This window comes from Herpailurus yagouaroundi, unplaced genomic scaffold (genome assembly GCF_014898765.1).
Source record: "Herpailurus yagouaroundi ecotype Mexico unplaced genomic scaffold, PumYag 530, whole genome shotgun sequence".
In the NCBI taxonomy this organism is placed as follows: Eukaryota; Metazoa; Chordata; class Mammalia; order Carnivora; family Felidae; genus Herpailurus; species Herpailurus yagouaroundi.
The window spans coordinates 7,918,801-7,945,905 of record NW_024412747.1 but is presented as its reverse complement, the minus strand read 5'-3'; the positions used below and the strand labels follow the sequence as shown (position 1 = coordinate 7,945,905).

The 27,105-nt window shown below is 37.8% G+C and overlaps 1 long non-coding RNA gene across 1 annotated transcript in view; it reads right to left on the bottom strand.

The window, feature by feature from the left end:
• Positions 1–20,888: 20,888 nt before the first annotated feature.
• LOC121023250 (uncharacterized) overlaps positions 20,889–27,105 on the bottom strand; it is an 83,626-nt gene continuing 77,409 nt past the window's right edge. Inside the window, exon 3 of the long non-coding RNA XR_005787323.1 lies at positions 20,889–21,571. This is a non-coding gene — a long non-coding RNA (uncharacterized LOC121023250). The remainder of the gene's footprint in view (positions 21,572–27,105) is intronic.

Below are 27,105 nucleotides of genomic sequence, written 5' to 3'. Positions count from 1 at the left end.
GCCCTGTGAAATCTTGGCGAGTGTCAAACCTTGTGAAGAAATTTTTGGCTACCAAGTTCGATGAGTTAATGCGCATTCCGGTATCCACATTCAGGCACTTAAATTCAAACGGATGAAACTACTGAGAATTGGACTTTGGTGGTCAATGAACACTGCTACGTTAACGTCTTAAAAGAAAAAAAATCTCGTATTGACAGTCGCTGGTACGCAGGTGAATACAGTTCTTTGTTTTATATAAAGTGAAAACCTTATCAGAAATAAGCCAAAGATTTCTTTCCCCACGCCATTTAAGAATAAAAAGAGCTGTGATTTTGATTGTCAGGATTTTTATTGAACACCTGCTAATGTAGAAATTCTGTGCTAGGCTTTCATATCGTCTGAATAGATTGCAAGTAACGTCGTCAGTCCTTGAGGTGATGGTCTTTCAGACAACATAACAGTTGAAAGGTGTAGGTCAAAGGCAGAAGAATATAAGGAATAATTATAAACCACTGTGTAGAATATTTTTTAAGAAATTAGCCTGAATCCAAAACATCAAAGCTCTTCACCAACTATACAGAACTTAAAAGTGTAATTAAGTTCCTCTGTATAAATGAACAGTTTCCTGGGAATCCAGCCTGGTGAAAGAGGACAGTAATTCCAATTAGTTTGGACTTTGGGAGACCGAGGTAAATGTTATACTCACAGCTTCAAACTCTAAACCAAACTAAAAACCCAACTGTCCGTAAAGAATCTAGATCTGAATCAGTCTCACTTGTGTATCCCAGAGCTTTATTAAATAGAGTAAAATATTGTTTCAGATACTACTAATTAGGCTTTTCAACAAATGTGTTAGGAGCGTGCTACATGCCATAAGTCCTTGGCATACAAATGAACTAGTTACGCTAGTTATACTCAGGAGGTGTATATGTAGTCCAGTGCAGGGAGTAGACTTGTAAATGAAAAAGGACAACCTAGAATTTGGACCAAGTGTCCGCAAAGAGTGGGATGGATAGGATGGAAAGGGAACAAAGAAAAAGGAATTGCTGGGTCCGCCCTTTGCACTAATCCAGATTCCAAGCAAATTAGTTTAGAAATTCTTTAAAATGTAAAGAAACTATTTAATGGCTTAAGAAAGCAAACTTTTCAAACATTTTTGATATACATAAATTATATAAAGTATAATTTCAATACAAGTAAAACCAAATACTTCTTAGGCCTCCTTTTGCTATGGTAATTATAAATGATTCTTTTTTTCTTGCAATTTTTTAAATGCTTATTATTTATTTTTGAGAGAGACCAGTGTGAGCAGGGGAGGGGCAGAGAGAGAGGGAGACACAGAATCTGAAGTGTGCTCCAGGCTCTGAGCGGTCAGCACAGAGCCTGATGTGGGGCTTGAACCCACGAACCATGAGATCATGGCCTGAACCGAAGTCAGACGCTCAGCTGACTGAGCCACCCAGGTACCCTAATTATAAATGATTCTTAACAATTCTCAAGGGCAGGAACTTTACTGGAGAACACTCATTCCACAAACACTTGATTCTTCTAAACTTAGTTATTTGTAGGTACTAAAAGTAGTCCAACAATTTTGTTAAGAATTACTATTTGTAATTTGTTAGAATTACTATTTGTTAAGAATTACTATTTGCTCTTCTGGCAATGGTTACATAAGAATTAGCTACATGGTGCAAACAAGTGTATTTACATCTCCATATGCTCTTTTCATTACATTTTCATTGATACCTAGTTAAAAGAATAGACGTCCGTGTCAAAACCTTCATTAGCTTTCATTTTCCAATTAAGTGTACTAAATCACAAATTGAACATGTACACCTTGAAAATACCTAATCAGTCAAATATGACACTTCCAAAATCTTCATAGGCAGAAGTCAAATATGAAGTATTGTTTCAAGTATTTCCAAAGATCCACAAGTTCTGAATTTCCATTCATTCAGGCTCAATAGTCTGTGAATGAATTCCAAGTTAGGGAGGGTTTCACCAAACCGTCTGCTGGCAACGCAACAGCCAATGACAAGTTCACCGACAAGATTCTGGAACTCTACCAGCATTGTAGCAGTCGCCGCGTATTCAGATGTTATACAGAAGAATTACATTGTCATGTGGGAATTTATCTTATAAACACGTACGGTGCTTAATACTATGTCAGTCTCTGTTCTAATCATTTTGCAAATATTCATTTAATCCTCATAAAAACACTGTCGGGTGGGTACTATTGTTATGCCCATTTACAGAGGGTGAAACAAGAGTAAGGCAATGAGTGTCCCTCCCAATTCTCAGGATTATATGATTAGTAGCATTAGGTGTGTTACCGAATACTCTGGGGAGAACAAAGGCTTGTGCCTCCCAAAGCCAGGAATCGTTACAAGTTGTTTCCTGCCCCGAACCTAATCAAGATCTCGAAACCAGAGGATGAATTAAGTAAAAGTTCTGTCATCTCCATATCACACTGGATTGGGTCAAAGGTAACTGACCACCTATCTGGCTTCCCTTTGCTCTTCTGGCAATGTTTACATAAACTGTAAAGCAGTATCCACTACAAGCTGACAAGAGACTTACTGAAAGATCAAGGTGAAGCTGAGAGTAAATACACAGGACAGAGCTAAGTGAGGAAATGAATTTAGAAATGGCTGTGTTGACTCGAGGCAAGCCCAAGGAACAACTTAACCTTCAAGGGATTACCCCCATTTCTCCTTTAAAAACATGTTTAAAATTCACAAGAGAGTATCTTCGCCGCTCAGGAAATAAAAATCAAATATCGAGAACTGAGAACAAACTAAGGGTTGATGGGGGGTGGGAGGGAGGGGAGGGTGGGTGATGGGTATTGAGGAGGGCACCTTTTGGGATGAGCACTGGGTGTTGTATGGAAACCAATTTGACAATAAATTTCATATATAAATAAAAAAAAATCAAATATCGGATTGTTAACTAGCGACCTCTTGTTTCCCCATCGGTGACAATCTTGTTTTAAAATGTTACAGAGAGCAGAAAAATCACAAGTTATCACATAGGCATCCCACCAAGATAAACAGGAAGACGATCTTTGAGTTCTGGGAAAGCAACTTAAAAATCTGAGCTGTTTTCTAACTATAGTTTCGGGATGTGCACAAGTAGGTGTCGTTGGGAAATAGCACCTGCTCTTCTCTGTACTGGGGGTTCTGCCAGATGCACACATAAGCTGTGTGCTTCCCCACGTACGTGGGGCCAGCTTTACCGTCTACTAAGGTTTCCTCCGAAAATAAGATATTTAAAAAGGTTTTTTTATATACTCAGGAAAGTTTATCTATCACCTGACTTTATCAGTTTATGACTGTAAACTTATTCACCAATCCAGTTAAAAATTGATCATCTCATCTCAAGAAACATAAAACTTTAAACCATTTCTCACTATAGTGAATTTTTGTGTTACTAACAAACGTGGGATACTGTGTTGTGTGTTAATATCATTACGCAATGAGGGCTTTTGTTCCCCCCCAACAAACATTACTTAATGTTGAACTGACTTTGAGTGTATTCCCAATAAGTAGCTTATACCAAGCTAGGCAGGAGACAGCTAAGTAATTTTTTCTGTAGAATTTTTTTGTGTGCAAAAAATGTAAACCTACACAAAAATATTGGTCATCGTATAATCAACCTCGACCCTGATTAGCTCAACAATTATCCACATTTTTACAACCTAGTTCCACCCCCATTTTCCCTTTTTAAAATTTTGTTTTTATTGCGATGTAATTGATGTAGAATATTGTATTAGTTTTAGGTATACAACATAATAATTTAACACATGTACATATTGTGAAATGATTACCACAATGTGTTGGGTTAACATCAATCACCTCACATAGTTAATTTTTTTTCTTGTGATGTGAACATTTAAGCTCTACTCTCTTAGTAACTTTCACATATACAGCACAGTATTGTTAACTATAATCACCACATGGTCCATTAGATCCCCAAGACTTATTTATCTTTTAACTGGAAGTTTGTACCTTCTGACCACCTTCACCCATTTTGCCCACCCCACCAACCCCCACCTCTGGAAACCACCAATCTGTTCTCTGTGTCTATAAGCTTAGTGTTGTTGTTGTTGTTGTTTTCATTTAGATCCCATATGTAAGTGATATAATACAGTATCTTTCTGTCTGACTTATTTCACTTAGCATAATACCCTCAAGGTCCATCCATGTTGTCACAAATGGCAAGGTTTCCTTCTTTTTTGTGACTGAATAGTATTCATATATATGAATATTATATACCTTCTCACAATTTCTCTATCCATTCATCCAGCGACAGACACTTATGCTTCCATATCATGGCCTTTGTAAATAATGCTGCAGCGAACATGGAATGAATGTATCTTTTTGAGTTAGTGTTTTTATTTTCTTTGGATAAATATCCGGGAGTCAAATTGCTGGATCATGCGGTAATTCTATTTTTAATTATTTGAGGAAACTCCATACTGTTTTCTATAGTGGTTATACCAATTGACATTTCTACCAACAGTGTATGAGGATTCCCTTTTCTCCACATCCCTGCCAACACCTGTTCCTTCTTGTCTTTTCTAAATTAGCCATTCTAACAAGAGTGAGGTGGTATCTCATTGTGGTTTTGATTTGCATTTCCCTGAATTAGTGATGTTGAACACCTTTGGATGTACCTGTTGGCCATCTGTATGCCGCCTTTGGGGCAATGCCTATTCAGATCTTCTGCCAATTTTTAAATCAGATTCTTTTTTGCTCTTATGTTGTATAAGTTCTTTATAATTTTGGATATTAATCCCTCATCAGATATGTGATTTTAAAATATTTTCTGCCATCCAGTAGGTTGCCTTTTCATTTTGTTGATGATTTCCTTTGCCCTGCAGAAGATTTTTATTTTGACATAGTTCCACTTAGTTTTGTTTTTGTCACCTTTGCTTCTTGTGTCAAATATAAAGTCATCCATGAAGACCAATGTCAAGTTGCTGACTGCCTATGTTTTCTTCTAAGTATTTTATGGTGTCAGGTCTTATATTTAAATCTTTAATCCATTTTAAGTTAATTTTTGTGTGTAGTGTAACAGTTTTTTCTTTTGCATGTGGCTGTCCAATTTTCCCAACACCATTTATTGAAGAGGCTGTCCTTTACCCACTGGATGTTCTTGGCTTCTTTATTGTAAATTAATTGGCTCTATATGTGCGGGTTTATTTCTGTGCTCTTGATTCTGTTCTATTGATTTTTTGTAATGTTTATTTATCTTTGAGAGAGAGGGAGAGACAGAGTGCAAGCCGGGGAGGAGCAGAGAGAGAAGGAGACACAGAATCTGAAGCAGGCTCCAGGCTCTGAGCTGTCAGCACAGAACCCAACGTGGGGCTCCATCTCATGAACTATGAGATCATGATCTGAGCCAAAATCGGATGCTTTAACCGACAGAGCCACCTAGTCACCCCTATTGATCCTTTTTTTTTTTTTAAGGCTAATACCATACTATTTTGATTACTATAGCTTTGTGATATACTACTTTGAAATCAGGGAGCAGAAATTTCTACTTCATGATTCAGTCTTGGTAAGTGGAATGTGGCTAGAAATTTAATTCATTTCTTCTAGATTATCCAATTTGTTGGCATATAACTCATAGTAGTCTCTAAATTTGTCCTTTTTTTCTTTTGGCTGAAGTATCATAAAGCGAATCCCAACTTCAATATGCAGGTCTAATAAGGAGGGGTTTTTTTTTCTTTATTTAAATTCTAGTTAGTTAACAGTGTGATTTTGGTTTCAGGAGTAGGATTCAGTGATTCATCACTTATATACAACACTCAGTGCTCATCACAAGTGCCCTCCTTAATACCCGTCACCCATCTAGCCCATGTCTGATAAGGACTTTAAATAAGACCATATTCGCAATGCCATTATCACACTTACAAAATTAAGAAAAACTCGATACTATCCGTCACCCAGCAAGTATTTAAATTTTTCTGATTGTCTCAAAGATTCTCTTTACAGTTGCTTTATTCTATTCAAGATCTAAACAAGGTTAATGCATTGCACTTGGTTAAGTCCCTCTTACTCAGTTTTACTAGCACCTTACCCTTTTGTTCATACCATTGATTTACTGGAGAAGTGATATATTCCATATTCTGGATTTAGCCGATTCTTTCCTTATTATATTCCTTCCTTAAAATAGTCCTCTTATTTTTGTAGATAGGTAGTTAGAGCTAAAATTTTTGTTAAATTCCGTTCCATATTTTAGATGAGAATATTCCATAGTACTTGCTATATGCTTCCTAACGCATCACATCTTGAGGCATATAATGTCATAGTATCATTTTTTTATGGTGAAATATTGATCATAGGTTCAAGTGGTGCCAGCTTGATTCCTGTATTCAAAAGTTATTCATCAACCCTTCACTTAATTGTTTTTGCATCAATTGATGATTATGATTCAATATTTTATTAGAGGTTGTACAATAATGAGTTTGTTATTCTGTCATTCCTTGTGAATTTACCAGGTACCCTAGAGAACTTTGTATCATCAGCTGTTGTTACCTTGAAATACAATTTGTAGATGACGGATAGGATCAATGCTTGGTTCTTTTTATTTATCTATTTTTAAAATAATGAATTGGTGCCCTTGCATCTTCGGTTGTGACAATAAGGCCTTTTAAAAAATTGTGATGAATGGATATTCATATATTTGAATTATTTTACTCTTTTTGATGCTTAAATATTTTGGCCAATAGAAATTATTCAAGTTGGTTCCTGTGTATTTTAGATGTGATCACATTAATCCTTGAACATTTTCTTGCCTTCTGGCATAAGTGGCCCAGACTCATCTTGTACATTTCCTGCTCCTGACCTCGAATCAGTCATTTCTCCAAAAAGCACTGGTTCCTTTTGGTAGGAAATGGTAGTTAGAAACCACCAGCAGTAGTACTCATTGCCACTGAGTTGTTATTGTTCTAGATCTTTCCAATGAATACAGCTAAGAATTATCTAATTATTTCAAGGGAAAAAAAAATGTTGAATTCATACCAATATTCCAGTTCAAATGTAACATAGGGTTTTATCTTAATGTATTTGAGTTTATATTTGTGTTTCATTTTCTTATATGAAACCTTTTTTTCCTAATGACATTTATGAAACCATTTATCTATTTTATACTACTTAACAGTTTATTGCATTCCTTTTGTCTGTTGTAATAAGTGTGTTTTAAAGTCATCTGATCTGGGGTGCCTGAGTGGCTCAGTTGGTTGGATGTCCAACTCTTGGTTTCGGCTCAGGTCATGACCTCATGGTTCCTGAGTTCCAGCCCCACATCGGGCTCTGCACAGACAATTCGAAGCCTGCTTGGGATTCTCTGTCTTCCCCTACCCCGTGCTCACTCACTCTCTCTCTCTCTCTCTCAAAATATATAAATAAACTTAAAAAATGTTTTTAAGCCACCAGGTCTAATTCTTTTCTCTGTATGGCTGTGCCATCAACTTGAGATATAGTTAGTTTAGTTTCAATTCTGTTTTCAATTTTTAGGGGCTTGATTTGTTTCCTTTTTAGAAGAATTGCCTTTTAATTATATAGTGTATGGCATATAGCTAGACATTGTTCTAAATTCTTTTCCTGCATCATCTAATTTATCCCTCAGGGTAAACCTGTGCTGTGGGTATTACCAACTCTGCTTTACATTTAGGGAGAGTGAGGTACTAAAAAGTTCCATAGTTCCCAAGATCACAAGGGGCAAGATAAGGATTTCACCTGAAAGATCTGGGGGTGCTTGGGTGGTTGAGTGGGTTAAGCAACCAAGTCTTGATTTTGGCTCAGGTCATGATCTCACCGTTCTTGTGTTCGAGCCCCACGTCCAGTGCTGCACTAACAACGGAGAGCCTGCTTAGGATTCTCTCTCTCCCGCTCTCTCTGCCCCTCCCTCTTTCTCTCTTTCAAAATAAATAAATAAACAAAAAAAAAATAAAGGATCTGATTTATAATCCCCTGGCAAAATATAAGTTCCATGAGAGAGAAAAATGCAAATCAATATGGGGAAATCAGAGAAGAGAAAATTGCATTTTTAAAAAAAGTTTACTTATTTATTTTGAGAGAAAGAAAGTACAAGTGGAGGAAATGCAGAAAGAGAGGGGATAGAGTGAGAATCCCAAGCAAGCTCAGCACTACCACCATGGAGCCCGATAAGGGACTGGAACAGTAAACCATACATGACCTGAGCCAAAGTCGGACACTTAACCCACTGAGCCACCCGTTGTTTTAATTACAGCCATCCTGACAGGTGCTAAGTGATATCTCATTGTGGTTTTGGTTTGCAGTTCCCTGATGTTTAAGGATGTTGAGCATCTTTTCACATACCTGTGGGTCATTTATATATCCTCTTTGGAGACATTTTTATTCAAGCCCTTTGTCCATTTTTAAATTGGATTATTTGGTTTTTTTTGCTATTGAGTTGTAGGAGTTCTTTGTATATTATGGATGGGTATTAACACCTTATCAGATACCTAGTTTGCAAATATTTTCTTCCACCCATAGGTTGCCTTTTCACTCTGTTGATTGTTTCTTTTGCTGTGGAGGAGCTTTTTAGTTTAATGCAGTCCCCCCTACCCCTGTCTATTTTTGCATTTGATGCCTGTGCTTAACATGTGATATCTAGGAAATCACTACCTAGATCAATGCCAAGGATCTTTTTCCTTACGTTTTTTTCTAGGAGCTTTTATTTAAAATTTTTTTAATGTTTATTCATTTTTGAGAGAGACAGAGATAGAATGTGAGTGGGTTAGGGGCAGAGAGAGAGGGAGACACAGAATCCAAAGCAGGCTCCAGGCTCTGAGCTGTCAGCACAGAGCCCAACGCGGGACTCGAACTCACTAGCTGTGAGATCATGACCTGAGCCGAAGTCGGATGCTCAACTGACTGAGCCACCCAGGCACCCCGTCTAGGAGCTTTATGATTTCAGGTCTTACATTGATCCATTTGGGTTAATTTTGTGAGTGGTATTAAGATAGGGGTCCAGTTTCATTCTTTAGCATTTGGCTGTCTGGTTGTCCCAAAATCATTTATTGAAGAGACTGTCCTTTCTCCATTGTGTGTTGTTGGCCCCCTGTCAAAAATCAATTGGCCATATATGTAAGGATTTATTTCTGGATTCTCTATTCTGTTCCACTGATCAGTGTGTCTTACATTATGCCAGTAGCATGCTGTTTTGATTGCTATAGCTCTGTAATATAGTTTGAAATCAGGTATTGTGCTGCCCCCAGTTTTATTTTTCTTTCTTAGGATTGCTTTGGCTATTTGGAGTCTTTTGTGGTTACATACACATTTTAGGGTTGTTTGTTCTATTTCTATGAAAAAAAAATGCCACTGGAATTTTGATTGACTCTGTAGATTGCTTTGGGTAGTGTGGACATTTTCACCATATGAATTCTTCCAATTCAAGAACATGGGACACCTTTCCATTTATTTGTGTTTTCTTCAATATCTCTCATCAAGGTGTTACAATTTTCAGTGTACAGGTCTTTCACTTCTTTGGTTAAATGTATTCCCAAGTATTGTTTCTCATGCTATGTTAAATGGAATTGTTTTCTTAATTTTTTACTTCATAAAGTTTTGTTATTACCATATAGAAATGCAGCTGAGGGGTGCCTGGGTGGCTCAGTCGGTAAAGCGTCCAACTTCAGCTCAGGTCATAATCTCGTTGTCTGTGGGTTTGAGCCCCACATCGGGCTCTGTGCTGACAGCTCAGAGCCTGGAGCCTGCTTCCAATTCTGTGTATCCCTCTCTCTCTCTCTCTCTACCCCTCTCCCACTGGTACTCTGTCTGTCTCTCTCTCTCTCTAAAATAAATAAACATTTAAAAAATTTTTTTAATAAAAATAATTTAAAAAAAGAAATGCAGATGATTTCTGTATGTTGGTTTTGTATTCAGCAACTTTACTGAATTCATGTGTTAGTTCTAACAGTTTTTTTGTATTTCTTATTTTTTTTTTAAGTAAACTCTAAGCCCAACATCAGGCTCAAACTCATGACATAGAGATCAAGAGTCTCATGCTCCACTGACTGAGCCAGCCAGAAGCCCCAGTTCTAATAGTTTATAGTGAGGTATTTAGGGTTTCTATATATAAGAGCACATCAGCTGTGAACAGAGATAACTAATTCTTCCTTGCTGATATTGATGGCTTTTATTTCTTTTTCTTGCCTAATTGCTCTGGCTTGGACTTCCAATACAATGTTGAGTAAAAGTGTCAAAAGTGGGCATCCCTGTCTTGTTCTTCATCTTAGAGAAAGATTTTAACTTTCACCATTGAGTATGATGTTAGCTGTGGGCCTGTTATATACGGCCTTTATTATGCTGAGGGACGTTTCTTCTATACCCAATATGTTGAGTGTTTTTATCATGAAAAAATGTTGTACTTTGTCAAACGCTTTTTCCGCGTTTGTTGACAGGATCATGTGATTTTTGTCATTTGTTTTGTTAATGGTGTCTCAATCACATTGATTGATTTGCAGATGTGGAGACATGCTTGCATCCCAGGAATAAATCCTACATTCTCATGGTGAATGATCCTTTCAATGTGCTGTTGAATTTGGTTTGCTAATATTTGGTTGAGAATTTTCACGTTTACATTTGTCAGGTCTGTAATTTTCTTTTCTTGCAGGGTCTTTATTTGGCTTTGGTATCAGGGTGATGCTATCCTCAGAAAATGAGTTTGGGAGTGTTCCTCTTCAGGTTTTTTGGATGAGTTTGGTAGAGTTTGCCAGGAAAACTATCTGGTCCTAGGCTTTTTTGGGTTGGGAGGTGTTTTGATCGCGAATTCAATCCTGTCCCCTGTTTATCTGTTTAGATTTTCTATTTCTTATGATTCATCCTTGGTAGACTGTGTGTTTCTAGGAATTTATCCATTTTTTTTCTCATTTGCCCAGTTTGTTGGCATATAATTGTTTGTTGTAGTCTCTCATAATCCTTTGTATTTTTGTGGTATCAGTTGTAATTTCTCCTGTATTTCTTTTTATAAAAAAATCTATAAATATAATAATAATACATTTGTAAATTTCTTTGTAAGCAGATTTACATATGTTTTTTAAATTTTGTCTTATAAAAGGTAGCATACTTTATGTACTGATTTGCATTTTACTTATTGTACTTAACATATTCTGGAAACCACTACACATTTCTTCCCCAGGGATCTTCCTTAATTTTTACTATAACTGTACAGGTTTCCAACATGTGAATATACTGTAGTGTATTCAACCACCCTCCGGTGTTCAAATCTTTAGGTAGTCCCCTTATATTGGTATTTTATTTTCTCTCTTTTTTTCCTGATTGATCTAGCTGATGTTTTTAAGCATTTGTTGATCTTACAAAAACAATTTTGGTTTCATTGATTTTTAAATTAAGTTAAATTTATTTTTATTCTTTGAGAAAGAGAGAGCATGCACAAGTGGGGGAGGGCCATAGAGAGAGGAAGGAAGAGAATCTCAAGCAGGCTCCACAGCCAGCATGGAGCCTGTCACGGGGGTGGGTCTCATGACTGTGAGATCATGACCTGAGCTGAAATCAAGAGTCGGATGCTTAACAAACGTACTGAGCCACCCAGGCGCCTCTCATTGATTTTCTTTACTGTTTATTTTCTATTCACTGATTTTTGCTGTTCTCTGAATAATTTCCTTTTACAATTCACTCTAGATTTAACTGTCCTTTTCTGGTTTTGTTAAGGTGGAAACTTGGGAACGTGTTTAAAGTTTCTTCTTTTCCAATATGAACACTTAAAGGTATAATAAATTCCTCAGGGTGCCTGAGTAGCTTAGTCGGTTAAGTATCCAACTTCAGCTCAGGTCATGATCTCACGGTCTGTGAGTTTGAGCCCCACATCGGGCTTTCAGCTGTCAGCGCGGAGCCTGCTTGGGATTCTTTCTCCCCTTCTTTCTCTGGTGAATGGTCCCTGTGTGCTTGAAAAGAAAGTATCTTCTACTGTTGCTGAGTGTTCTGTAGAAGTCAGTTGGTTAATAGGGTTCAAGTTTTCTCTATTCTTACTTATTTTCTGTATGTTATCAGTTGGTGAGAAAGGAGTGTTGAAATCTCCAGCTATACTTATGGGTTTTTCTTGTTCTCTCTGTTCTGAGAGTTTTTGCTTTTGTATTTCAATGCTCTGTTATTAGACACACAATTGAAATTGTTATTTCTTAGTGCATTGATCCTTTTTTCTTTAGGAAATACCTCTCTTTATTCATGTTAATTTTACCTATCCCAATGTTTACTTTGATATTAATATAGTCACTTTAACCAACTTATTGATGTTTGCCTAAAACAAACAAAATTGATGTTTGCCTAAAATTGATATCATTTTCATCCTTTTACTTATGTCCCTGTGTTTTAAGTGTGTCTCTTGGGGATAATATATAGTTGGATTTTGCTTTTATATCCAGTCTGATAATCTCTATCCTTTAATTGAGATATATAATCTAGGGTTTAGCAAACATTTTCTGGAGAGCCAGATAGTAAAGTGGTCTCTGCTCTGCTGTTGTGGTGTCAAACCGTCTATAGGAAATATGTAAAAATATTCACATGTTCCATTTATTTACAAAAACAGGAGGCTCTCTCTGCTTACGAAGCTCATTCTGCTTCTCTTCCTCATCCTTCTCTTTCTCCTCTACCTCCTCTTTTCTTCTATTCCTCTCCCTTTTCCTTTGCCGCCTCACTTCCTCTTTGTTCTTCTTCTTTGATAGAGTGATGTTTTCTTGGTGTAATTTTCCTTAAGCCCAATAAACTTCCATCAATATTTCCTTAGTACAATCTGGCTGGCAAAAAAAAAAAAAAAAAATGTGTGAGAGAGAAATTCTCTGTTTGTCTGAGAAGTCTTTATTTTGAAAAATATATTTTAATGTTTATTTTATTGGATTTTGGGGGGGAAGGGGCAGAGGGAGGGGGGAGAGAGAATCATAAGCAGGCTCCATGCTCAACACAGAGCCCTATGTGGGTTTCTATCTTACAACTGTGAGATCATGACCTGAGTTGAAATCCATATTTGGGGGCGCCTGGGTGGCTCAGTCGGTTAAGCATCCGACTTCGACTCAGGTCATGATCTCGTAGTCCGTGAGTTCGAGCCCCGCGTTGGGCTCTGTGCTGACAGCTCAGAGCCTGGAGCCTGTTTCGGATTCTGTGTCTCCCTCTCTCTCTGACCCTCCCCCATTCATGCTGTCTCCCCCCTGTCTCAAAAAATAAAATAAATGTTAAAAAAAAAAAAAAAAGAAATCCATATTTGGACACTTAATCGGCTGAGCCACCCAGGCTCCCCTTGAAAACTATTTTTGCTGGATATAGAATTGTAGGTTGAGAGTTTTTCTTCTGGCAAAATAAAGGTGTCATTTCACTGTGTTCTGACTCCACTGTCTCTGAAAATAGTCTTTGATGTTTCTTGCCTTTGGTCTACTACAAATGTGTTTTGTTTTAAATGTTTTTTTAAGTTTCTCTTTTTCCACTAGTTTTTGGCAATTTGATGAAAACATGATGGTGTTGTTTTATTTTAAGTCTGATTAAGTCTCATTGAGCTTCTTGAATATATTGGTTTATAGTTATCATCAAATTAGAGAATATTTGGCTATTCTTTAAATATTTTTCTGCCCCCATTGTTTGGAGATTCAAAATATACATATATTAGATAACTTAATATTGTCCCACAGATCCCTGAAGTGAAGTTCTTTTCTCCCCCTAGCCTTTTTCCCCCTCTCTGCTTCCATTTGAAAACATTTCTATTGCTATATCTTTAGTAGATGATCTTTTTTAAAAAATTTTTTTTAACGTTTTATTTATTTTTGAGACAGGGAGAGACAGAGCATGAACAGGGGAGGGTCAGAGAGAGGGAGACACAGAATCCGAAACAGGCTCCAGGCTCTGAGCTGTCAGCACAGAGCCCGACGCGGGGCTCAAACTCACAGACTGAGAGATCATGACCTGAGCCGAAGTCGGCCGCTTAACCGACTGAGCCACCCAGGGGCCCCAGTAGATGATCTTTTCTATGCAGTGTCTAATCTTCTGATAATCCCATCCAGTGAATTTATTCATTTCAGATATGTCATCTTTTTCAGCTCTGGAATTTCCATTTGGCTTTTTCTTCCAGTATCTTCCATTTCTCACTTCATTATGGCATTTTCCTTTATGTCCTTGAGCATGCTTATACAGATTTTTTTTTAACGTTTATTTATTTTTGAGACAGAGAGAGAGACAGAGCATGAACGGGGGAGGGGCAGAGAGAGAGGGAGACACAGAATCGGAAGCAGGCTCCATGCTGTCAGCACAGAGCCCGAAGTGGGGCTCAAACTCATGAACAGTGAGATCATGACCTGAGTGGGAGTCAGATGCTTAACTGACTGAGTCACCCAGGTGTCCCGACTTTGCATACATTTTTGAAGCTTTTAAAGTTCTGTATGTTGCTCTTGAGAAGTCTGGTGCCAGCCTAATTTTCTTACTTTTATAAGTAATTTTTTGTGCCTGGAGGCTCTGTGGTGTTACCTTTGTCTTTAAAATTTAGTGATTTTTCCAAGATATGTCTCAGAGTTCATTATAACAGGTCATTTTCCCCACGCATGTGGTGAGCCCTATCAGTATTTATATTTAAATACTGGAATATATTTAGGGGCACCTGGGTGGCTCAGTTGGTTGAGCATCTGACTCTTAATCTCAGCTCAGGTCTTGATCTCAGCGTTGTGAGTTCAGCCCTGTGTGGGGCTCCAAGCTGGGCATGGAGCCTTCTTTTTTTTTTTTTTTTTTTTATTTTTTTTTTTTACGTTTATTTATTTTTGGGACAGAGAGAGACAGAGCATGAACGGGGGAGGGGCAGAGAGAGAGGGAGACACAGAAACGGAAACAGGGTCCAGGCTCTGAGCCATCAGCCCAGAGCCCTACGCGGGGCTCGAACTCACGGACCGCGAGATCGTGACCTGGCTGAAGTCGGACGCTTAACCGACTGCGCCACCCAGGCGCCCAGTGGAGCCTTCTTAAAAACAAACAAACAAACAAGCAAACATTAGAATATATTTAAATTCACTTCTGGACACTTTAAAAAATTTTTGAACACTAGTTTTATTCTATTATTTCATTTTGCTCCTTCAGAAATTCCAATTATGTGTATGTTGATTTGTGTGTGTGTCTGTTTTCCATCCCCACAACATGCTCTTGATCGCTTTTTAAATATCTTTACCTCAGTTTCATTCTCTTATTTTAGTCACTTTCTTCAATGTTTCTGTTTTTGTCTTTGTGATGAGAACCCTTAGGTTTACTCTTAGCAAATTTCCTTTATACCATACAAGCAGAGTTAGCTATAGTCATCCTGCTGTACATCAGCCCCAGGACTGATTTGTTTTATAACTGGAAGTTTGTACCTTTTGACCACCTTCCTAGTTCCCCTTACTCTGCCCTCCACCTCTGGCAGCCACAAGTTTGATCTCTTTTTTATGAGTTTGGTTGGTGTGTGTGTGTGTGTGTGTGTGTGTGTGTGTGTGTGTTTTAGATTGCACATGTAAGTAAGATTATACAGTGTTTGTCTTTCTCTATCTGACTTATTTCATTTAGCAAAATGCCTTCAAGGTCCATCCATGGTATTGCAAATGGTAGAATTTTCTCGATTTTTTTATGGTGGATAATCCATTCTTCCATCAATGGATTCTTTTAAATTTTTATTTGAATTCCTTCTTTCTTGGGCATGTTGTAGTTTATCCTTCATTTTTTAGACACGTATGCCTTTTTTTCCCATTACTTTCCTGAGTTTGATCGATTCTTGTTGCCTTTCATTCTGGGTTCATTTGTTTGTTTATACCTCTTCTTAGTGTTGGAGTTTATGATTCTAAGTGCTTTTAAAAAAATTGTCTTTACATGCTTGTTTGAGACTATATAATTCAGTGTAGAGTTTTGTGTTAACAGTATACTACTTTGTGGTTGGTTTTGGGGGGAGGGGAGAATTTTCATCAGCTAAAAGTATTTTTTTTGTTTGTATTTGTGCTTTTATAGTTGCTTTGTATAGAGTTGGTTTAATATTTTGCTATTCCTGGAAGATGGAGTTCAGCCAAGATGAAAGTACAGGTTTTTGGGGTTTTGGGGTTTTTTTCATGAATTTGTGGTAGTGTGGAGGGCAAAAGTTCTTGTACAACCTATTTTTCAAGATCCTTAATTTAACTTTCTCTCTTCCTTACATTGTGGTATCTCCAAGGCTTTTGCAGTCATCCAGACAAGAGATTGTGGTGGCCTGGACAATGGTGGCAGCAGTAGGATTGGTGAGAAGTGGTCTCATTATTTTGAAGGTAGGACTGACAGGATTTACTAACAGATCAGCTGCAGAGTAGGAGAGGGAGGGAGATGAATCCAAGTCAAATGACATCAACATTTTTATTTTTTATTTTTTACCAAGCAATAGTAGAATAGAGTAGCCATTCACTGAGATGGAGAGAACTGATGGAGATGCTGTTGGAAAGGGAAGCTATCAAGAAATGAGTTTTAGGGGTGCCTGGCTGACTCAGTCAGTCGAGCATGTGACTCTTGATCTCAGGGTCATGAGTTTGAGCCCCTCATTGGGAGAAGAGATTACTTTAAAAAAAAGGAAAGAAGGAACTCAGTTTTGGACTTGTAAAATTTGAAACGGATGTTACTGATCTAAATGGAGATTCAACCAGACAGTTGGATAGACAGGTATAGAATTTGAGGGAGAGGCCCAGGCTGGAGATATAAAGTTGGGAGTCACCTGCATATAGATGATATATAAAATCATGAGACTCAACAAAGGTCACCAAGTGAATGGGTATAGATAGGAAAGAGAAGAGGACCAAGGGCTGTGGTAGAGGAACTAACATTTATAGATTACAGAGAAATGAGGAGGAATATGAGAAAAGAAAAAAAAAAGACTGAGGAAGAGCAGGCAGAAAAATGGGAAGAGGACCAGGAGAGAGCAGTGTCCTGAAAGCTAAGAAATGTAAGTGATTCAAAGAGGAGAAAGTAACTGACTATGACAAATGCTGCTAATAGGGTGAGTAAGATGAGCCCTGGGAAGTGACCAGTGGCTCTGAAAAAGTGGAGACTATGGGTGACTTGAGATGAGCAGTTTAAGAGTGGATTGGGTGCACACTTGATTGTAGTAGGTTTGGGAGAGAACAGAAGGAGAGAATTGCTGATAATGAGGATAGGACCTTTATTCTAGAAAGGACAAATAGGACCGTAATTGAAAGGGGTAGTGGAATGGAGCAAGGGATTTTTTTTTTTTTAAGATGGGGGGGAAGTATTTTCTGATAGGAATAGTCTAAGGAATCCTTATAAAAAGAATGTCTAATAGTGACCTTTGAATTTCCTTGAAATTGTAGGATGACAGTAGAGGCAAGGGAGAGCGTTTAAGTGCAAGTCAGCTCCTGAGGGTAGCTGCATGTGTACCGCAAAGAAGCTGGGGTTGTGGTTGTGGCTGGTGATTAAGATTTCCCTCACAATTAATCATGGCCCCTTTGCTAAAGAGCCTTACACACTGTGTAACGCTTAATCTTTTGTTATTACCTTATTGCGGTTTATAAGACAAAGTGAGGACGTTTGTGTTTCATCTACATTGGAGGTCATTATACATTGCTATACTGCATGCCTGTGCATGTATATATCCTATATGTATTGTGCATATGGCAGTGTACAAAGCAGACAGCTATCTGTACACATACATCTCTGTGTGTCTATATGTACATAGACACACATTATATATATGTATATATATAGACATATGTGTATATATATGTATATATATAGATATATGTGTATATATATATATATATCCCAGTATAGCAATGTATAATAATCTTTAATTATGTGTGTATGCATATGTATGAAATATATAAAAATGGGATTCCCATAACCATACATACACACACACACACACACACACACACACACACACACACACAATGGATCCTATATTGCTGTGGTGGGTGCTAAATAATATACATTGCTATATGTCTGATACAAATAGTTGAGAATTCAAAATTTCTTTCCAGTTCTTTTTTTTTTTCCTTTCCAGTTCTAGTAGCTTTTGAGCTTATCACACCACATAAAACATATAGGTTACTTATTTAATAGCCTGTATTAAAGTGATAAATGGGGGCACCTGGGTGGCTCAGTCAGTTGAATGTCTGACTCTTGATTTTGGCTCAGATCACGATTCTGGGGTCATGAGATCAAGCCCCATGTCGGGCTCCGAGCTGAGTGTGGAGCTTGCTTAAGATTCTCTTTCTCTCAAGAGGGACCCTTTTGCACTGCTGGTAGGAATGCAAACTGGTGCAGTCACTCTGGAAAACAGTATGGAGGTTCCGCCAAAAATCAAAAATAGAACTACCCTACGACCCAGCAATTGCACTACTAGGTATTTATCCAAAAGATACAGGAATACTGATTCAAAGGGACACATGCACCCCAAAGTTTATGGCAGCCCTATTGACAATAGCCAAAGTATGGAAAGAGCCCAAATGTCCATCGACTGATGAATGGATAAAGAAGATGTGGTGTGTATATATATATATATATACAATGGAGTATTACTCAGTGATCAAAAAGAATGAAATCTTGCCATTTGCAACAAAGTGGATGGAACTAGAAATAAGTCAGTCAGAGGAAGACATATATCATATGATTTCACCCATATGTGGAATTTAAGATACAAAACAGATGAACATAAGGGAAGGGAAGCAAAAATAACAAAAACAGAGAGGGAGACAAACCATAAGAGTCTCTTAAATACAGAGAAAAACTAAGGGTTGCTGGTGGGATGTTGGGTGGAGGGATGGGCTAAAGGGGTGAGGGGCATTAAGGAGGACTCTTGCTGGGATGAGCACTGGGTGTTATATGTAAGTGATGAATCACTAAATTCTATTCCTGAAAAAATAAAAATAAAAAATTTCATTTATCCAATAAAAAATAAATATCAAGAGTTGAAATTTAAAATGAGAAGGACGTGGCTTTATTTAAAAACCAATATTGCATGCACACACGTGCACACACACACACACACACACACACACACACAGGAGCTGAATGTTCATAGCCTAGAAGTCCTCTTATTTAAATACTGGTACAGAAAATCAAACATTGTTTCAGTGAACAGTGAGTCAGTAGATTCATAGAAGTGTCAAACTAAGATTATGTACTCCAAATGTATATTTTTGTTACAACTGAATGACTCTAAAAAACCCAGTGAAGTTTATCACATCAACAATGACATTCTGAAACATCAGAGTCTTCCAGATTGTCAGTAGAAATAATTGATAAACAGTTACATTAAGTAGCAAAATATCAATCAATATAATATTTTTCAAAAAAGTATTGTTTTATGTTCATTTCATTATTAACCCAATCTGTTTTTGAAATTGCAATAATGTCAGACTTCTATTTTTTTATTACTAGAATAATGGAGTTGCATTATATCCACAGAGGTTAGAGAGAAATAATTCCCTTAGTTACAGATTTTTTTCTAAAATAAATAAGGACATTTCTAAAACAGCAAAAACCTATTTACACTCCAACTATCATTTATTCTTTTCTCAATTTATTCTTAGTATTTCTCAGAAACACTATAATGAAAATAATGATACATATAGCCTGCTATGGTTTTTTTTTTTCTGCTATACATTTAACATGGCTTTACATATGTGAAAAAAAAGGATAATAAAATCATAAAGTCATCTAGGGGCACCTGGGTAGTTTAGTCGGTTCAGTATCGGACTTCGATGCCAGGTCATGATCTGGCAGTTTGTGGGTTCAAGCCCCGCATCAGGTTCTGTGCTGACAGCTCAGAGTCTGCTTCTGATTCTGTGGCTCCCTCTCTCTCTGCCCCTCCCCAACTCATGCTCTCTCTCTCACAAATAAATAAACATTTACAAAATAATAAATAAAATCATAAAGTCATCTAAAAAAAGATTCTCTGTCTCCCTCTGTCCCTTTCACCCACCCCTCCTAAAATAAAAAAAATAAAATAAAGTAAAATAAAATAAAAAAGTTATTTGTGATGCAAAGCATACAATTAAAGCAATCTTCAACTACTCAGGTCTACCTACAACTCCTTTGAAGCAAGCAGGGCAGGCATTATTTATCAGCATTTTTAGGGACAGATGATGATAAGGCAGTCTGTAACTTAGGGGTGGGGGTACAAACTGGTTGGCCAAAGAAGGCCAAAGGAGATACCAAGAGCTAGAGTATAAAGCTAAAAGGTTGAAATGCTGAAGAACCCATAACAGAAAAACAGAGGGCACAGCACCTTCTGTCAGTGTTTTAGACAGGAAGCTTCTGGCTAGGCTTTTACATATTGTCTGACATGACATTTGGGTATTTGGCTCCAGATAGAGGGTTTCAAGTGGAGAAAACAATATCAGTACTTCCAGCAGGCATGTCAAACTCCAAAAGGTTAAGAAGGCTCATTTTTGGGGTGCCTGGCTAGCTCAGTCACAGAGTGTAACAGCTCTTAATCTCAGGGTTGTGGGTTCAAGCCCTGTGCTGGGTATAGAGATTACTTAAAATCTTGAGGTGCCTGGCTGGCTCAGTTGGTAGAGCATGCCATTCTTGATCTTGGGGTTGTGAGTTTGAGCCCCACATTGGGTATAGAGATTACTTTAAAAAAAATCTTTAAAAAATAAAATCTGTTTTAAAAAGGCTCATTCCTCCCCCCCACCCCCAACAGCCTCCTCTTTCAAGTCTTTGCTAATCATGCAGTTGTCTGAGAAGGACATGTTAGAGCCACCATTGGCTTCTTCTGGTTTATCTCTACATCTGTTTCAGTGTCAAGTAAGCCCTACCAATCATATAAATGAAAGGACTCTCAAGTCAGTCTTCCTGTGTCAACATCACCACTTCTTTACCTGGTACAGTGTAGGGGCTGCACAGACAGAAATTGGGAAGACATTTGTAGTCAGCTCTGGTTAATCCACAAGGGGAGCATGCATGTAACCATGGCTCATGAACCAGAATGTACGAGAGTAGCAACAGCTGGTAACAGGGGTCAGGACAGTCAGAAAGATCTAATTCTGTCAGGAGAGTGTCTTGAAGAACAGTCAGGCCCTAGTCAGGCTACCAAGAATTGGGTCTACATCCAGTTCTTTCCAGGGACTTTTTCCACCCACTCATTGCCACTCTAGGTTGGGCCTCTCACATGTGGATCACTGGAGCATTCCCCTTCAGTGTTTCAAAGATGCTGCTTGGGCTGGAACACAACTGACCTTCCCCAGTTCTCCCTAAATTATTGTCACCATCTCTGACTGTCTCTCTCCTTCCAATACCTGTCTCCCACACCATCAATCCACCTTCCAAAACAACTGGTTCAGAATTATCTTTCTCAACATGGAAATTACATACCGCTCCTGTGTAAAAACAAGGAAACAAACTTAGATGTTGTCCATTCAGCAACGTAAGTCAGACTCCTTAAAGTTGGACCATATTGGACACTCCCCACGTTTGCTGCACGCTGATTCTCCAACCTCAGCTCCTGTCACCTCTCCTATTATCCTCATGGGAGTTCTTCTACAAATAAGTGCAGTTTCTTCATGCCTGTGTCTGGTTACATGCTTTCTTCTGCCTGGGATTCCCTTCACTTTTTTCCCTGCCTGGAAGAGGAGGAGAAGGAGACAGAGAGGGAGAGGGAATAAGGGAGAGAGACAGAGAGAGCGAGAGAGCGAGAGAGAGAGAGAGAGAGAGAGGGAGAATAGATTTATTAAGTATATAGGAATTTTGCTAGAGTAAAAAATAGCTCCATGGAAATAAAAATTTTCAGCCTTACTAAGAAGCCTAACATAGAATTCTGCTAAGTATGTCATGAGGACTTGGAGAAATTCATAGAGAGAGAAAATCAATCAACTCAAAGGAACTTAAATATAACCTGATTATCTGCCTCTATAGCATAAAGAAAAAGTAATCCCATGAAATCATCGCTTATAATAAAGACATCCTATGTTGACAAATGGACTATATGATAATTCAAGAAGTATATTTTCTCAACGTTTCTCCTAATTAAAGTCATGTACATACCATTAAGCCAAAGTTAACTTTGGTCTAGGAGGAATGTCTACCCAATAATGTGGGAAATAACTTGGACAAGAACTTCAGTTCTTTAAAGAAATTCATACTGGATGTGGTGAAGAAAATTTGAAACTCCAGAATATTGAAAAGTCAAGATCTTGGGTTTGATTAAAATTCTGGAGGGCAAACAAATTTTTTTAAAAAGATGGAATATTATGAGTAAATATTTAAAGAAACCAATAAACAAAAATACAGATATCTATGATGGAGGGGCTGGGATTAAAGATATAATCCATGAGCTTGAAGAAGATGGCCAAAACATGTTGAAATATATGCTTGTCATCTTGAAACCAAGAAAGAATATTGTGTAAAGAAATGGGATAAAATATTGAAAAGACAGAAATCCATATAGATGTTAGAAGGAATTACACAAACTTTTCAAAAATATAAAAATATCCCTAATGAAGACATTAAAGGGAATGTGAAGTTTAAAGTCCTCTTTCCTATGGAAGAAGAAAATGCAAGATTCAAAAGGAGCATATAGGAGGAAGTAGCAGACTGAAATGCAGAACTTACTGAGAGGACTAACTAAATGAATTCAGAAGTCTCAGACACAGAAGAACTCTTGTTCACAAGCAAAATGAAACCAAACATTTTAATCATTGCATTGTGCACTTGAAACAGCCAGGTCTTCATCCTGAATGAGGCAGCAAACATGATATAATGAAAGAGAAAATGAAAGATGGAAATTCATTGACAACTGGTAAATCATTGGAATGCGGTGCTAAAAGATCAGAAAAAAAAAAAAAAGATGATGTATGTCCTGCGTGCGGAAATTATACGAATATTAGTTGAAAATGATAGATTCAAATCACAATTGAAATCATAACCCAAAAGGAGTAATAGGAAAAAAAAAAAGGAGTAATAGGGTGTGAGCAGGGAGAACAACAACAAAGAGTTGTGACTTGACTTTTGATCTCTGCAGTTAACCAAAGCACAACTGGAAAATAAGTACAAAGCCCTCTAGCTGAAAATAGAATCTCTTAAGGAACTCCCTGAGCAGATATACATTCTTTAAAAGAAATGGACTCAGGAAGACTATAAGGACTAAAAAAGAAATGGCCAATGTAGAGGAGACAAAAATTTACAGGCAGAAGAATTCAAGACATTGAGGGTGATTTCAGAAAACAAAGAGTCCATGAATAGCAATTTGCTATCATTAAGAGAGAGCCCATGACAACTGATTCCCTGTTGATGCTATGGAAGGAGCCCTTTCTGGAGGAAGAAAAAAGTAGTTGGCCTAAGATAGGAAGAAAACCAAAAAAATCACTGAGCTTCTAAAAGCAATGATCAGGAAGACCTGATCCTCTAATCCCTTCATAGAGAAGTCTTCTGAGTCGATTCTTTTTGACTCACTCCTGTGTCAGCCTACACCATCCTCATCAAAGCCTGTTTCACAGACTCTCATCCACTCTTAGTTAAACAGTATAAGAAGTGATTTGGAGACTGTGAATGGGACTCCACCTACACTGAGGTCTTCTTAAGAAAGATCTATATAAACATCTACCTCTGATTCATGGTTTGTTTGGCTTCATCAATGAAGTTGGTGACCAAGATGTCCACCGTCCTCCCACCTCTTAGTGGTAGGGAATCCCATCTGCCCCTCCCCACCTGCACCTTAATCAAAGGGATGAGAGTGAAAGAGACTGGGAAAATCTTTATGATCCTGAGATCCTGACGCAGGGAAAGGACATCCACCACCTGCTCCTATGATGACAAATGAGTAATCTGCCTCAGAGGTCAGCAAACTTTTTCTGTAAAGAGCCATAGAGAATATACTATAGGCTCCGAGAGCCCTGTGGTCTCTATTGTAAGTACGCAACTTTACTATTGTAGGCAACAATGTGAGTGGGTGTGACTGTGTTCCAATGAAACTTTATTTACAAAAACATATGGTGGTCTGGGTTTGGCCCTCAAGTAATAGTTTGCCAAGCTCTGATCTTTCTGACAAAAACTTTGCCTCATAAACTTCATTTAGGAAGACTGATCATGATATCCCCGTTAGCCCACCCTCCAGGAATGTTAGAGAATCCTATCCTCTACTGATCCTGGAGATAACTGTGACCATACGGCCTACTTGTAATTGAAGAGAGGTGGCTAGTAATGGCTTAGAACTTGAGAACTAAGTCACCATCTCATAAAATGGGGCCTAAGGAAGATTTATGTCTTTTCCAACAATAACAACAACAACAACAAAAGACGTACATGCTCTTCCAGATACTTCATCTCACCCAATTAATTGGTGGAAAGTCTTTTATCCTTGAATGTGGTGATTCTTTGTGATGACCTCAGAAATAAGCCTCCAAAGTTAAGTCATAAAAGACCAACAACTCCAATCTGGCTCTTTCTGTTTAGGAAGTGTACCCTTAAATTTCAGTGCCACAAGTAAGGAACCCCAAGCCACACAAAGAGGCCACATGTAAGTGTTCCAACTAATAGCCCAGGTGCTGGCCAGATGACAGCCAACATCAACCACCAGAAATGTGAATGAGGAAGTCTTTGAGATGCTATCAGTCCCTGTCTGACTATACGAGAGATCTTAAGCAAGAACCCCTGAGGTCATTCAACATGTCCCCAACCATTAGAAATGATAATACAATAATTGTTTTTTTAGGCCATTAAGAATATATGTTAACTAACTTGGATTTAAATTAAAAAATAAAATATTAATAAATTAAAAAAAAGAGTGGGGTGTTCATTATGCAGGATATGTAACTGGGGCAGATTTTGCTAATTGAAAATGGGGTGCTGCTATAACAAAACATGTAGTGGCTTTGGGAGCAGGCAGTGGGATGAAGATAGTAGGGCCTTGAAGATACCGGTCGCTGAATCCTGATGGCCCTCCAGGTGAAGGATTAAAGGAAAGTGAAGAAAATATTGTTGGAAGCTGGATGAAAAGAGACTTTTGTTATGTAGTGGTGGAAAGTTTAGCAGTGTTGCTACCTGTAGTAACGTGGAAATTAAATGGAGTACCTAATGAACTGATAGATCCAGCTAAGCAGATTTCTGGTCAGATGTCAAAAGCGTTACCTAGTTTCTTTAAGCTGCTTATCACAAGGTATGGACAGAGATAAGCAAAAGAAGGAATTGTGAGGGGTGCCTGGATGCCTCAGCTGGTTGAGTGTCTGACTCTTGATTTTGGCTCAGGTTATGATCCCAGGGTTGTGGGATCGGGCTCTGTGCGTGGAGTCTGCTTAAGATTCTCTCTCTCTCTCTTTCTCTCTCTCTCTCTCTCTCTCTCTCTCTCTCTCTCTTTTTCTCTCTCTCTCTCTCCCCCTCTGCCCCTCTCCCCAACTCGTGCTCTCTCTCTCTAAAAAAAAAAAAAAGTCTATTAAAAAAAAAGAATTGTGAAATATTAAGGATTGAGCAAAATTAAAAATAAAACTACCATATGATTTAGCAACCCCACTTCTGGGTATATATCCTAAAGAACTGAAAATAGGATCTTGAAGAGATATTTGTACCCCCCATGTCCACTGTAGCATGATTCACGGTAGCCAAAAGGTGGAAGCAATCTAAATGCCCATTGATGGATGAATGGATATAGAAAATACGGTATTTATACACAATGGAAAATTATTGCCTTAAAAAGAAAAGAAATTTTGTCATGTGCTACAAAATGGAGGAACTTTGTTTGTCATGTGCTACAAAATGGAGGAACTTTGAGAACATTACGCTAAGTGAAAAAGGTCAGTCATGAAAGGACAGATACTGCATGATTCCATTTATATGAGCTAAAGTAGTCAAACTCATTGGAACAGAAAATAGGATGGTCGTTGCCAGGAGCCGGGGGGAGAGGGAAGTAGGGAGTCGCTCTTTAATGAGTGTACAGAGGTTTAGTCACGCAACATGAGCTGGGGGTTCTTGGGATGTGTTGCACAACAACGTGCATGGGGTTCACAGTATTGTACTGTATACTCAGAAATTTGGGGGAGAGTGAATTTTATGATGCTTTACCACAGTAAGAAAATATTAAGTATCTGGGACTTTATGGGTTAAAACATTACAACGTTTCTTATTTTCAGACTCTCCAAGTGAAAAACATGTTGAAGAAATGAGTTTCAAGGCAGAGATCAAGTCAAGTGCACTGTCATGTTTTCATGGTGTAGTCACAACCAAGAGTGTGACTGTAAAACTTTTTGTAAAGGTCTCAGAAAGATTTGGGGTGCCTGGTTGCAGAGCATGTGACTCTTGGTCTCTGGGTCATGAGTTTGAATCCCACATTGGGTGTGGCACCTACTTTTTTTTTAACCATTTCTTCCTTTTATTCAATAACATCTATAGCTGCTAATAGCTGCTGACAGAATAGTTAGCCCTTTTCTCTTTCTGTAACATATTATTACCTTAAATAATTACTACTTATTATAAACAAAAATTAAGACAAAAAATGACAAATTAATAGACAAATTAAATGTAAATGTAATAACCACCCTAATATCTCAGGTTAGAGCCTTCCAGAAATTTCCTATGTAAATATATTCATATTGTTATATTTTCAAATAGGGAACATTCTTTACATGTTGTTTTTCAAATTACTTTGATAGCTAAAAACTTAAAACAAACTTTTTATCTCAATAATTGTAAATTTGCATCAACATTTAGGTACTATGTAATATTTCTTTTCGGAGCATTCCATTATAATTTGAAATCAATCCTAACAGTTGAAACTTTGTGATTTCTTTTTTTTTTTTTTTCATTTAAATTGAAGTTAGTCAGTGATTCATCACTTCCATATAACACCCAGTGCTCATCCCAACAAGTGCCCTCCTTAATGCCTATCACCCATTGAGCCCATCTCCCCACTCACCTCCCCTCCAGCAATGCCCCCATTCTCTGTATTTAAGAGTCTCTTACGGTTCGCCTCCCTCTCTGTTTTTATCTTATTTTATTTTCCCTCCCTTCCCCTATGTTAGTTTGTTTTGTTTCTTAAATTCCACATATGAGTGAAATCATGATATTTGTCTTTCTCTGACTGACTTACTTTGCTTAGCATTATACACTCTGGTTCCATCCACATTGCTGCAAATGGCAAAATTTCATTCTTTTTGATCGCCAAGTAACA